Consider the following 15,311-nt stretch of genomic DNA (forward strand, 5'->3'; position numbering starts at 1 on the left):
AACAAGGGAAGACAGTTCAAATTTCAAGGGAAAGCAGTTTCGAAGGAAGACAGTTCAAGTTTCAAAGGAAAGCAGTTCAAGTTTCGAAGGAAGACAGTTCAAGTTTTGGCAATCAGGCGCCTACCTAGAAAACAAGGGAATTCACTTCACAATGCAATTCAAGTCAGCAACAAAAGAAGCTCGTGGCAAGAATGCGAGTCAACAGTCCAAGATGATCAACAGAAGTTAGTCACAATCCAGAATAAATAAAAAAAAAACAAGAAGTGAATCCAAATGCAGAAGTTGATGAAAGATGTGAGCTGCTCAAGACATCGTTGAGGTCACAAGCACTGCATGTCCGATCTTGATCCGAAAAGCTGAAGAAGAATGAACTAGCACCTGCAGCTATTAAGCGTCATGGTTCAAATCTAAAGTCTGCATTAAAAACCATTCAAGACTCAAGATCAAGCTTCAAAAGGCTTATAGATAGGAATCTTGTAACTCATAGTTGATAGGCTTACTTAGTCTTTTTCATTTTTTTTTATTTTGATGCAATAACAGGACCGTGGACCAGAACCTCGATAGAACGACACCTCGACCGGCTTTCCACCTCAGTATACTCCATCACCTCATTCACTTCTGAACTACATATGGCCTGATTCCTTTATAACCAAGGATATATAGGCAGCTCAGATACCAGTGCTCGGTTACATTCTCCTTTCTCTTAGTTTTTGGTCGTCCTAAATAAGGGTCGGGTTAAAAAACCTATCTAGTCGTTCTTTGTCTGAAAATACTTCGTGTTTTCAGTCAAAGATGGGCAGTTGTAGACATGTGATTTTTGACCCTCCCCAAAATTTCACTCATTTTAGAGTAAAATATTTAGTTTAGGCCTAATATCAATATTTCAATTAGTTTGACTCTTTTAATTTATTTTATAAAAAAATAAAGTTGTCTCGTACTCATACTATATTTTTGCACATTTTTGTCCACATCCGGGTGTTGGAGGTAGCAGACTTTGAGAGTGAGTGCATACGCTAGTCGCGAGGATTCAAGGTAGTGTTGCATGACTGTCCCAGTCCCTTGGAGTTCCATCCTTTATGTTGATACTATTATTTTCGCACTTAAACAATATTGTATTTGAGACTTCTTTATATATTTGGTTTAGAACCCATGACTATGTACTACATGATTTTGGGAAGTTGTATTGTGAATTGCCATTTTTGGCTTTTGTCATCACTACTTCCTCTGTGTATGCTAATTCTGTCTTTTTATATCATATTTTGATGATATAATGTTATGGATGTGATTGGCTTACCTAATCTTGAAGATTAGGTGCCATCACGACCCTTTTGGTGGGATTTGGGCCGTGACAATATCATATGAAGCTACTCAAAATCTTAAACCGCCGAATGGATTGCTAAAGCTCAAAATGACCAGTCGGGTCATTACCAGAAGTTAGGTCATATGCGATTATATTCGCTTCTTTGCTCAAATACTTTTGATTTGTTCCAAACTATTTCTCTTTCGTTATAGATGTCTATATAACTTTCCGGACATAAAATTTGGATACCACTCACCTTCACAACTTTTCGAATATCCTTATGCCCAAAAAAAATACGGAGCAGTATAATTATTACTATTATTAAAAGTAGCAGCAGCGACAATAGCAGTAGTAATAGTAGTAGTATTTGCTAATAATACCTCTATCTATTTTTATAATTAGTTAAGATAAGGGTATTATTTTTATCTTTCAATTCCTTTTTTTAAACCTTATCAGTTAAGATAAAGCAGTAGGTTTTATCTTTGGAAAAATATTTACTTTTTTTTTTCATTCGAATTCAGAAGAATCTTATTTACTATCTCTCCATTCAAATTCAAATAATATTCTTATCTTTTAATTTAAATTAGATGTTATTATAAATATGTCCTAAATTACCAATAGGCTTTATAGTAGCTTATTACTTGACTTAACCTCAATACATAAGTATCCTCTTTTTTGTACTTATAAATATAAATGTATAAATATAGATATAGATTTGAAACAATCATGGCTAAAAAAGAAACTAAATTCCTAGACTAGATAACAATAGTAGCATTCGTTTGAAGAACAGAGTATTTAATTTTTATTTAAAGGAATCAGGAGTCCATATCAAATTTGGAAATCTGTTGATAATTTTAGACCCCTTTGTCTCACATTGAAAGGAAGGGGAGGTGAGACTGGACTCGCACGTCATCCCTATGAGAAGAAGTTTTAAGTACCTTAGGTCTATTATTCAGAGGGATGTGGAGATTGATGAAGATGTCACACATCGTATTGGGATGGAATGGATGAAATGGAGACTCGCATCCGGTATTTTGTGTGACAAGAAGGTACCATCAAAACTTAAGGGTAAGTTCTATAGAGTGGTGGTCAGACCTACGATGTTGTATGAGGCTGAATGTTGGCCAGTCAAGATCGCTCATGTCTAGAAGATGAAGGTAGCAGATATGAGGATGTTGAGATGGATGTGCGGGTACTCCAGGTTAGACTGGATCAGAAATGAGGTTATTCGCGATAGTAGGTGTGGCCCCCTATCGAGGACAAGATGCAGGAAGCAAGGCTTAGGTGATTTGGTCGTGTGAGGAGGAGGAGCACAGACGCTCTGATGAGGAGGTGTGAGAGGTTGACATTGGAGGGCCTACGGAGAAGTAGAGGTAGGCCAAAGAAGAGGTGGGGAGAGGTGATTAGGCAAGACATGGCGCAACTTCAGCTGACCGAGGACATGACCCTGGATTGGAAGGTATGGAAGTCTAGGATTAAGGTAGTAGAGTAGGTAGTCTAGAGTGTTCATAACATTAGTATTGACACGCAGTCTCGCTTTCTGTTGGTAGTGATTTTTATGACTATCCGTTGTTTTCTATCATGGGTGATCACCTTACTATCTTGTTGTTATTATTCTGCTTTTATGACTTTTTGGTACTATCCCTTTTTGTCTATATTTTCATAAATGTGGTGCTTATGCTTTCCTGAGCCGAGGGTCTATTGGAAACGGCCTCTCTATCCTCACAATGTAGGGGTAAGGTTTGCGTGTACACTACCCTCCCCAGACCCCACGGTGTGGGATAATACTGGGTATGTTGTTGTTGTCGTCTCCTCACATTGAGGGGGTAAATAAGAAGCAGAGATGACGTTTTACCTCAAAGCCAATCTTACAGCTCGTTTGGATGGTTGTTCCTCGTTGTATCGTATTGTATTGTTATCCAAAAACAATATTTGTTTTGATTGTTTCATTAAAATTGGTTGTATTATATTGTTAAATTGATTGCTCTGGAACAATAAAAAGTCCACTTTTTTGAAATAACCGATTTGGTGTGGTGGGATTGTTTCCTATTTTTCTTTCCAATTATGCCCTAACTTATTGTAGACACCTGATTTTTGACCTTCCCCGAGAATTTTCACATTTTAAGCATAAGTATGTAATTTAGGTCTAATATAGCTATTTTGACTATTTTTGCTTTATTTCGCTGCAAAAAGAAAAATTACAAAAAATATATATATAAATTTTTAGTTTATGTATTTCTCCTAAACTTGAAAAATACAAAAAAATAGTACCTTATTTTGTACTTTATATAATTTCGAAAATTACCAAAAATATATAGTTCTATTAATGCTTTATAGTCATTTTAATTTTGAAAAATATAAAAATATATTACTTTATATTTTATTTTTATATAAAACGAAAATTACAAAAAAAATAGTTTTATTAATATTTTGTAGCTATTTTAAATCTTGAAAAATATACTTAAAAAGATATAGTTTTGTTTAAATATTAGTCTTATTTTTGGTAGTTATTTTGCTTACATAGGACTAGTTAAGCAACGTCGTGTTCTTATTCTCGGATCCGGGCAAAAGAATAATATTCGGGTTCAAACTACCCGGTTTTAGGCCTAATTTTCGGACCTAGCCCATAATAATCCAAGTCCACGATACACGGGGAACCCCACCATGCGTGGGGGACACAAGTCTCGAACCCCACCACGCGTGGGGCTCATTTTTCTTGGCAAAACTACACAAATACACGGACAAAAGGACTTGGAAAAGGGGGGAACGAAGAGGTTTTGAAGAACCAACTGGGCACTATTCATCTTCTTCCCAAAAAAAGGAGAAGAAGAACAGAAAAGCCAACGGAACCCTAATCCCTCACGTCCAAACCCACCATCCTCCCACCAGCAAACACCACCACCAAACCATCCCGTCTCCTCCCAAACTCCGTCGCAACCAACTCCCTCCATCCCGTCTAGCTTCTCCGTCGACCACTGCACAAAACCCACCTCCGCCCACCCTCACCAGTCGACGACCAAACGACCCAGCTCCCGCTCCACCGTGAAACCACCATAACCAAACAGAAACCAGTCGCAACCCCCCCTAACGCCTGAACACCACCGGACAACCCCGACCGGAGCTGCTCCACCATTTTCAGCTTCGCTGCATTTCCGAGCAGCTGTTTCTGCATGCTTTCGCCGTCGTTGCACCCCCCCGTCGTCAACAACCCACCACCAGTCGACCATCCTCCTGTCTGAACTCCCGTCGTCACCCCCACCAAGCCAACGTCTCCATTTCGACAAACAAAAACAAAACGAAAACACTACCATCAAACGGGCTCGTTACCAGCTCTCTCCATCGCCCAAATAACCCACTGCCCGTCAAGGTCGTAGAGAGAGAAGGTGAGCGTCGAGGTCGTTGACAATCTTGGTTCGAGTTTTCATTTCCGTTGAGGTCGTCGTTGTTCGTCGAGGTCCGTTACGTTGAGGACAAAGAAAGGTCCGTTCCTATCACTCTCTTTTATTGATCCATAGATATATTACATGATTCCATGAGTTTCAGAATCTACTATGGTCCTAATGTTGGTCATTGATTGTATTTTGTTTAAGTTGGGTTTTAATGGTTGAACTATGTGTTGAATGCTTTATTCAGCATATTTCAAAAAAGAAAAGAAAAGAAAACATTGCAAGTTTGAGGTCCAGTTTTATTCTCTCTTTGTTCTGTTCTTGCATGATTACATTTTTAGCCGGAATGATACTTGAATCTCGAATGAATACGTGATATTGCTTTAGTCGAAAAATTTCCATCTTTTGATTCTCTGTTTCGGGATTTTCCCTTAGCATGCCTCTAAATTTCTATGATTGAATGATGTAGCGTGAATTTAGTTTGTGTATGAATTATGAAACTGTTAGTTCTCATGAACGAATGAGCCTTGATCGTTATTTTTATTAATTATTTTGGTCGTTATGAACATTCGTAGCTTACTTTAGGCATGTATACAAATCATCATCGTGACTAGGGGTACGGTTCCCATGACATGGTTACAATGCCTAAAATTCGGGGGTACATTTTATGTGACCCAATTATAATGACTTTAAGATCTTAGTGAATAAATTAGGATTTTTTAGAGGCGAATAAAGTAGATAATCATAGTTGTTTTAGGCTTGCCTTAAATAAAAATGAGACGAGCCTTGACACACAAAAATGCACAAGCCGCGGGGCCCTCCAAACGTGTCTATTAAAATACTTAGAATTCGGGACTGGCCGTTTAGCGAAATTCCACGGCCTTACCCAAAAATAATAATACGCTAGTCGCTTTAGGCGCGCCTTTAATAATTTAATTTTCTTAAACTCGGGTGCACATTTATGTGACCCAAATCCAAATCTCAACGGAGTTGAAGTGTGTCTCTAATCACGGGTACATTGATTGTGACGTGGTTTGAGATACATTTCCATGACGTTACAAATTCCTTTCAAAGAATAAGAATGAGATGAGCCTCGCCAAATAAAATACAAAATAGCGGGGCCCTCAGTAAATATTTGCTTTGAAATTATTTAGACTTCGGGATGGACCGTCTAGTAAAATTCCAAGCCCTACCCAAAGTAAATGATACGCTAGTCGCTTTAGGCACGCCTTTAATAATTTATCTTCCTAAACTCGGGTGCACAGTTATGTGACTCAAATCCCAATCCCAACAGAGTTGAAATGTAGCTCTAACCACGGGTACATTGATTGTAACGTGGTTCGAGATGTGTTTCCACGATGTTGCAATTCTTGATAAAAATAATAGTAAAATGATAAAAGCAGTTAAAAGTTAAATTTTGCGCATAAGTTCATATTTATATAAAATCAGATAATCAAGCCGAATATAACAGTTGAACGACCGTGCTAGAACCACGGAACTCGGGAATGCCTAACACCTTCTCCCGGGTTAACAGAATTCCTTATCCGGATTTCTGGTACGCAGACTATAATATAGAGTCATTCTTTTCCTCGATTCGGAATTAAAATTGGTGACTTGGGACACCCTAAATCTCCCAAGTGGCGACTCTGAAATAAATAAACGAATCCCGTTTTCGATTGTCCTTTAATTGGAAAAACTCCCCTGCACCCTCGCGGGTGCGTAAAAAGGAGGTGTGACAGCTCTGGCGACTCTGCTGGGGACTTAGTGACCCAGAACCACTGGTTCAGGGTTAGAAATTCGAGCTTAAAATAATTGTTATTATTTGGCTTTATTTATTATCTGATTTTATTATATGTTTGGGCTCAATGCGCTAAATGATGTTTTTTCCGCTTTGATATTATTTGAACTGTATATAAACTGTGCCGAAACCCTTCTCTTCTTACCTCCGGGGAGAAGCTCGCTGGTCGAGGCTCCCTATTCTGTTAGTGTCAATACCCGAAATAAGAAAGAGGACAGATAAGTTACGAAGCCGGACGACCTTTTGGTTCCCGGTAAGTTGCCCCCTCCTCGACTCGAGTTGTCCGCTCGGGTACACTGTCTAGAACACCGACCCAGGTTATGAACTTAGAATAACTCAGCTTCATGCCGGATCCCTAGTAGGAACGTTTATTTGCATCATGTGCATTTGGCTTAGGGGACTCAACACAGGGGTTGAGTCCGTCTAGGACAAGCAACCTGAAAATAATAGACCATCTTTTGGCATCCTATGTGCTACATGTTGTATTTATTCAAGGGTGAATGGGTCATTTGGCGGACCAATGATATTTGCGGACAAATGACACTCCTTATCATGCTGATCACGTTAAATAAGAAAGTTGCACTATTTTTGATAAGCATGCTATTATGTTAATTAAGCACATGAGGAACATTGTGGAATTCAAGAAACCTTGGTATTCCACATGTCCCCCACGCTTCATTTTTTAGGAAAAGCACATGGGGAACATTTGTGGAATCCAAGAAGTCTTGAAATCCACTATGTCCCCCATGCTTCATTTTTGGGAAAAAGCACATGGGGGACATTTGTGGAATCCAAGAAGTCTTGAAATTCCCCATGTCTCTCATGCCACATTTTTGAAAATAATAACAAAATAATAATAAATAAAAAGAGCATTGGAAAATTCAAAAAGATTTTGTATGCTGTCATCATTTTCCACAAATTAGAAAATCGTGAAAAGATGAGAAAATGGCAGTGTAGAGATATAACTACTTATTTTTAGAAGGAAAAAACCAATGTCCAAGTAGTATCGAAACTCTGCCGAAATTTTGAGAAAATGAAAAGAAATGTCTTATTGGTTTGTTATATTAAAAGCAAAGGAAAAATAGAGAAAAAAAATCATCATTGTTCTGTCTTGTTTTTTCAGAAAGTATAGAAAAGAAAATAGTTTGTTTTGCCATGAAAATGAAAATGAAAAAGAGTCTGGTTTTTAAAATGTTTTATTTTATTTTGTTTGTCTGTGAATATGCCAAAAATAAAAACAAAAAGAGTCGGGCGTTGAACGTGATTTTATTATTTGTTCCAAAATAAATATATATATAATCCAAAAAAAAATCCGAAAATATTTTGATTCTTCTTTAAAAAAAAATTCAAAATTCAAAAAATATTTTTTTTAAAGCATTTCTTTTGTTAAAGGTAAAAATTCCAAAAAAAAACATTTTCCTCTTTCTTTAGAATAAGAAAAACAAATGAAAAAAGAAGGAATATTTTATGTTTTACGTTAGTTAGTTTGTTTGTTTGCTATATATAAAAAAAGAATAGAAAATGGAAAAGGGTCTTCTCAAAAATAGTTTATTTGCCCGAACTACGCGGGTTTGATTCTCACCGGATGTGAGATACGTAGGCAACCCTCATCGGGTCCAACCCCCCTTTTTTTTTTGCTAAAAAAAACCAAAAACAAATAATAATAATAATAAAAAACATGTCAAAATTTCAATTTTGTCATAAAGAAGTCGAGTGACGCTGTTTTATCAAGACATAGCCGAATGTTCCCGAAAGGGACGCCGGAAGGCTGACTTTGTATAAACAGCCACCTTTGGGTCATTTTTTAAGACTTGGTCCAGTTGACCCCCACAGCCTAAAAAATCTTCGTCCCCGAGGCGTTGAAAGGCCGTGTTTGCAATATTGAGTTTTTCATTTTTGAAAAATGATAAAAAGAGTCATAAAGAAGTCGGGTGACGCTGTTTTATCAAGACATAGCCGAATGTTCCCGAAAGGGACGACGGAAGGCTGACTTTGCATAAACAGCCACCTTTGGGTCATGTTTAGGATTTTTGGTCCAGTTGGCCCACACAGTCTTAAAACATCTTCGTCCCCGAGGCGCTGAAGGGCCGTGTTTGCAACACTACGTTTTTACCGTAATTTGAAAAAAAAAACAAAGAGTCAACGGTCAGGAGAATACCGTTCAAATTTTGTCATAATAAGCCGAGCCAGCTTCTGCCGCGTCTTAAATCGTTCTTGCCGAAATAGCCTTAGAGTATCTTTCAGTTGTCGAAAGGTTATTTTCGTAAAAGAATAGACAAGTTTGTAAAGTGTCCAAATAACCCTCCCCGGCCTCAAATTCATGTGAAATTTGGAGGGGGGCCACGTTTGCAAAAAATAACCGTTCGGTTGCATTTGTCAAACGGAGAAAGAAAGTTGGCCATTCGTTTTTGAGTTTGTGTAAATCTTTTGATTATAATATGCGGGTTGTTTGATTTTCAAGTTTGTAGGTCATCTTTAAACCTTTGAAACCCCGTTTGTTTTAATATGAAAAGTGAAAAGAAAAAAAATGTTCATTATTGTTTATCTTTTATTGGTCCGAACTACGCAAGGTCTAATTCATGCGGGATCATGATACGTAGGCAATCTCCATAGGATTCGACCACACAAAAAAAAGTATATAAAAAAAATGAAATGAAAAAATGATATATGAAAAATCGAAAAAATGATGAAAAATATGTTGATAATAATAAGGACCGACTGAGTCCACTCTAACATGTTCTGTTTTGAATTGTAACGAAAGTTGAGGTGGTCGGTTTGTGGTAAGCGGCCAACACAAGGTCCAAGGAAAAATGACAACTGACGTCGAAGCTGTTACAAGTGCTCCAGAGACTCAGGGTCGGAGGGTTCAACACGAGTCTACTATGGTTGAGGAAAATAGAATATTGAAACAGCAAATGACCGAAATGTGTCAAGCATGGGCTGGTGGTCAAGGACAGCTTCGTCATGAGTCACAATTTGCGACACAACAAGAGCGGTACCACGCTCCTAAGTACCACTCGTACTCGTTTGATCTTCCTGCAAAGATTGAGAAGCCTGCCCGAAAGATGGTACAGGAAGAAATGGCCCAAAGAGTGAAAAGCTTAGAACAATGGTTGAAAAACATGCAAGGGTTGGCAGGTCAAAAGAGTGTTGCCTTCAAGGATCTATGTATGTTCCCCGATGTCCACTTGCCGCCTGGTTTCAAGACACCCAAATTTGAAAAATACGATGGACATGGAGATCCCATAGCCCACCTAAAAAGGTATTGCAATCAACTGAGAGGTGCGGGAAGAAATGAAAAATTGTTGATGGCTTATTTTGTGGAAAGCCTTACGGGAGTAGCCTCTGAATGGTTTATGGATCAAGACACGTCTCGCTGGTATGTCTGGGATGATATGGCACAGGCCTTTGTCAAGCAGTTCCAATACAGCATCGACATTGCTCCAGACCGCATTTCCCTTTCAAACCTGAAGAAGGAACCAAGTGAAAGTTTCAGGGAATATGCCATTAAATGGAGAGAGCAAGCAACTCGAGTTACACCACCCATGGATGACCCTGAGCTAATAACTGTCTTCCTTCAAGCGCAAGAGCCAGACTACTTTCAAAACATGGTGTCCGCAGTTGGCAAATCCTTCTCGGAAGCAATCAAAATGGGAGAAATGGTAGAGAATGGTCTTAAGACAGGCAAAATTATAAGTCAAGCAGCTTTAAAAGCCGCAACTCAGGCTGTCCGGGTTGAGTCTGATAATCTTAGCGACACAAATGAGGAGATTGAAGAAATCATGATGACATCAGGGTCTAGAAGAGGTCCCAGGAGTACATCTCGAAGGTATGAGCAGCCTCCTCAGATGTTACATGGCTCCCCTGAGCAGTATTATCCACCTCAGAACCCTCAATACTCTGTCGCTCCACCTCAGTATATTGTCCAACCACCAAAACACCCCAGGAGGCGAGCACGAGCATCACAAAATATCCAGAAGTCTCCACAAAATTTTCAGGTGCCCTATAACCCACATCCAAGCCATTGGTATAAAGGGGAACAAAGGTTGAAAGATAATTTTACACCAATAGGAGAGTCCTATGAAAGCTTATTTGAGAAGTTAAAGAATCATGACATGATTGCACCTATTCCTCCAAATCGTGTGGACCCACGTGCAAGAAGCTTTGACCCTTCTAAAAGGTGCGAATACCATTCCAATGCCCATGGGCACAATGTGGAAAGCTGTCGGGATTTGAAAAGAGAAATAGAAAGAATGATCCAAGAAGGGCGGATTGTGATCAATAACAGTGACATGGAGCACTCGAACCCTATCGAGAACTTGTTGACAGAGGTTGATGATGTTGAAGCTGGTAATGGTCTTGGCAGTATTGATGCAAAGCTCAGTGGCTAAGATGCCAGTTTTTTATGAAGTGGGAGGCCGCTCCATTCCTTGGTTAGCAAGAGAGACGCTGTTGGTGGCTTATTTTGTTGTCATTTCTGCTATCCGGATTATTCTTAGGGTTGTAATCCGAATACTGTCTTGTGTCAAACCTTCTTATCTTTCCATTTTGTCCTAGCAGTTTGTTTAAATTTTGTCCAGTTTGTGTTAGGATTTTATTCTGGTTTGTTTTGTTTTCTCAATCCATTCCACCGGTAGTCTAAAGCAAATCAGGTCTTTTATTATTTCCAGTCATCTCTTTGTTTAATACTTTTATCATTTCGTTCACTGCCGATTCTAGGGACATGACATGCACACACAGTTTAGGCCTAATCTTTAAAGTTAATCATAAAACCCCGGAAAGGCGATCAGACCATTTAAAGAAAATAAGGACGGTTTGAGATTATTCAGATCTCGAGTCATGTGGAACTGGGGCAAGTTAAGCACAAAGAAAACCGTTAAAAGCAAGATTCGCCAAATTGGCATGAGGGTCGGTCATGATAATAAGAGTGTCGCCCAACGGTGCTTTAGAAATGACAAATTAAAAAGCAAAATGTTTAACATAATTGTCAAGGCCAGCACCATCGGAAGAGACTATAAATCTATTGTTTAATTATGTTGTTTGCACTTGGCATGTCTTGAAGACTGGAATGACGAAGGCATTTTGTTCTGCTACCTAAACACTTTATCCTTCGTTACCCCTTTTGAGACTTATTTATTTTCTTTCATACCCCTCGTTCGGAATCAGTAGCAACGAAAAAAAAGAAAGAAAGAAAGAAAACAACAACGAAAAAAAAAGAGAAAAAAAAAGAAAAGAAAAGAAAATTGATAACAAAGAAAAAAAAGAAAATCAAATGAAAAAGAGGAATTGGGAACTACGTTTGACCTGATTCCTCAAAGAGGATACGTAGGCGCTTCACGGCTTGGTCATAGTTTTGAAAAATGAAAAAAAATCAATTAAAATATGCCCAAGCAAGAAACTGGGGCAAAAGTTGCGTTTGTTGTAAATAAATCTAATTCCGAAGGTTGTAACTAATAACCCAAAAATTAATGTATTTTTGAGCCTTTTATACCCTTTCTTTCTAGCCTATCAAAAACTCACATTACGGTCCAAAGAAAGACCTTCTGATCAGTCTTTAAAAAAATGCCAAGTCAGACAAATGAAGAGTCTTACCGGCGAACATAACATTCTGTTCCACAGCAGAAAGGACTCTAATCTCCAACAGAAAGAGTCATACCAGCAACACTCCAAATCCCCAGCTGGAGAGAGATATAAAACGAGAGAGTCTTATTGGTGAAAACCTTCACAGGCACCATAAGGCGATGAAAGCTGAGAAAAGAACCAAAAATGAGAGAGACTTGATAGTGAAAACCCTTCGGGCACTACAAGTCGAATAAGATTGAGAATCAGATGGGGAATCGCCAATTGAAGATCTTGAAAGATGATTGACGGTAGAGGATAGGCCACATACGTATGTCATGACCATTAGAGTCGGTATCTGCGTTTGATAGATTTTTATTTATAGTTTCTTTTGTAAAAGAGTCATCGTTTCCTTTGTCTTTTATTTTGTTTCTCTTATCTTTCTCCTTTCATAGAAAAACTCCCCAATAGAGTCTGTCTGGTCAGAACAAGTATGAAATGACTTCAAATATGCCATCAGCTTTTCAAGATGAGATCTAACTAGTACATCCAAATGGTATAGTCAGCGAGGAACAAGCGCGAGGCCAGTGTCAAAAAAAGATATCCCCAGCAAAAGGGAATTGACAAAAGGATTGACGAGGGTCAAGAGGGATATCCTTGCCAAAACCAAGGTTATAAACCTCAAAGACAAGGCCCGTGAACAAAGCAAGGAGAGCAGTGAGCATGATTTGGCGAAATCCATACTAGACTAAAGGGTCGGGGAAATGCCAGTTTCCAAGCTATGCCACAAAAGAAGAGGGATATCCCCAGCAGGAAGGGATTATCCCCAGCACATAATATCATCCCCAACAAGTCGTTGAATGCAGAGCAAGGAAGGAGAAAAGGAAAAGCCATCCCAGTAGGAGTATCACAACCAACCACCATGTTTTAAACTAACAAATTTTGTTTGATTTAAAGCAGGTAAAGGAAATGGCATTGATGCCAGAACTGCATGCCACAAGGGATATTATCAAACTGGGGCAGAAAATTTTCCTTCCATTTAGAAAATTTTCTGGAAATCAAGTACCCCCAGCTGATAACATTTTACCCAACAGTGTTATCCCTAGCAGGTAAGTAAATAATTCCCCAACAATGTTATCCCTAGCAGTTGCGAGGAGTCCAACACAAGGTTGGAAAGTCGGTATCCTCAGCGGTTCCTTTCGGGGAAAGGCAAAACGACTCTCAAGGGAGGTAGTCTTCGAAGGAAGAAGCTATGCAAAAACAAAACAAAAAAAAAAGAATAAAAAAAAAGAATAAAAAGATAATAATGAAAAAAAAAAAAGAGAAAAAGGGGAAAAGTCATCCCCATCTAAATAATCCCCAATAGTTTCGAGGGAAGACAACATAGGTAAGTAAATAATTCAAAAAAAAAAAGCGAAGGTTTCATTAATAGGAGACGCACTTCCTAGTTTGAAATCATTAGAGTTCTACCCATAAGAGATGCATTTCCTCCTAAGTTTGTTTTAGTTTCACCCATAGGAGATGCATTTCCTCCTAAGTTTGTTTTAGTTTCACCCATAGGAGATACATTTCCTCTTAAGTTTAGTTTTTACCCATAGGAGACGCATTTCCTCCTAAGTTTAGTTTACCCATAGGAGATGCATTTCCTCCTAAGTTTAGTTTTTACCCATAGGAGACGCATTTCCTCCTAAGTTGTTGAAAAAAAAAAAAAAAGATAAAGACCTAGTCTGATGAACCTTCTCCTAGGATCAAAATCTTAGTCTAACGAATTTTTCTCCTAAGATAAAGACCTAGTCTGACGAACCTTCTCCTAGGATCAAAATCTTAGTCTGACGAACTTTCTCCTAGGATCAAAATCTTAGTCTGATGAATTTTTCTCCTAAGATAGAGACCTAGTCTGACGAACTTTCTCCTAGGATCAAAATCTTAGTCTGATGAATCTTTCTCCTAAGATACCAAAAAACAAGACCTAGTCTGATGAACCTTCTCCTAGGATCAAAATCTTAGTCTGATGAATTTTTCTCCTAAGATAGAGATCTTAGTCTGACGAATCTTTCTCCTAAGATACCAAAAAGAAAAGACCTAGTCTGATGAACCTTCTCTTAGGATCAAAATCTTAGTCTGACGAATTTTTCTCCTAAGATAGAGACCTAGTCTGATGAACCTTCTCCTAGGATCGAAATCTTAGTCTGATGAATCTTTCTCCTAAGATACCAAAAAAAAAAGACCTAGTCTGATGAACCTTCTCCTAGGATCAAAATCTTAGTCTGATGAATCTTTCTCCTAAGATAACCAAAAAAAAAAAGACCTAGTCTGACGAACCTTCTCCTAGGATCAAAATCTTAGTCTGATGAATATTTCTCCTAAGATAATAATAATAATAAAAAAAAATGTTTGAATTTGAAAAAAAGAGAGTCATTTTTAGTTTTCTTGAAGATTATCAATGTTTAGTTTTTTCTAAAACCAGGCGCCCACCTGTATAACGAGAGGAATACTTTCAGTCTTTAAATTTCTTGCCAGGCGCCCACCTGTATAACGAGAGGAATACATTTCAGTCTTTTCATTTCAAGTGTTGAAGTTGGGAGCCCGCCCATAGAACAGAGGCATACATTTCAGTCTTTACATTTCATATTTCAGGCGCCCACCTGTATAACAAGAGGAATACTTTTAGTCTTATACTGCAGATTTTGGAAATCAGTAACCCCGCCGGAAGGTAGAAGGTTACAACAGGAATCCCCAGCGGGAAACAATAAAAATCCCCAGCACTGGGAAGCAGAAGGCTACAGCTAAAATCCCCAGCATTCAACCAAGTTATAAATAGCAGAAGCTCGCCTCAAGAATGCGAGTCAACATTCTGAGATGGTCAACAAAAGCTGGTCACAGAAAAAAAAACAAGAAAAGAAAAAGAAGAGAAAAAAAACGAATCCAAAGCACGGAAGTGAAGAACAGATGTAGTCTGCTCAAGAACTAGCACCTACAACTAGCAAGTATCAAGGTTCAAATCCAAAGTCTGTATGAAGCACCATTCAAGACTCAAGATCAAGTTTCAGAAGACTTAGAGATAGGAATCCTTGTAACTAGTAGCTGATAGGTTTAGTTAGTCTTTTTCAGTTATCATTTTGATGTAATGACAGGACCGCGGACCGGAACCTCAACGGAACGGCACCTCGATCGGCTCTTCACCTCGGTACACTCTACCATCTCTCTCTCATTTCCGAACTACACGTGGCCTGATTCCTGTAAAACCAAGGATATGTAGGCAGCTCAG

This window comes from Nicotiana tabacum, chromosome 11 (genome assembly GCF_000715075.1).
Source record: "Nicotiana tabacum cultivar K326 chromosome 11, ASM71507v2, whole genome shotgun sequence".
Classification (NCBI taxonomy): Eukaryota; Viridiplantae; Streptophyta; class Magnoliopsida; order Solanales; family Solanaceae; genus Nicotiana; species Nicotiana tabacum.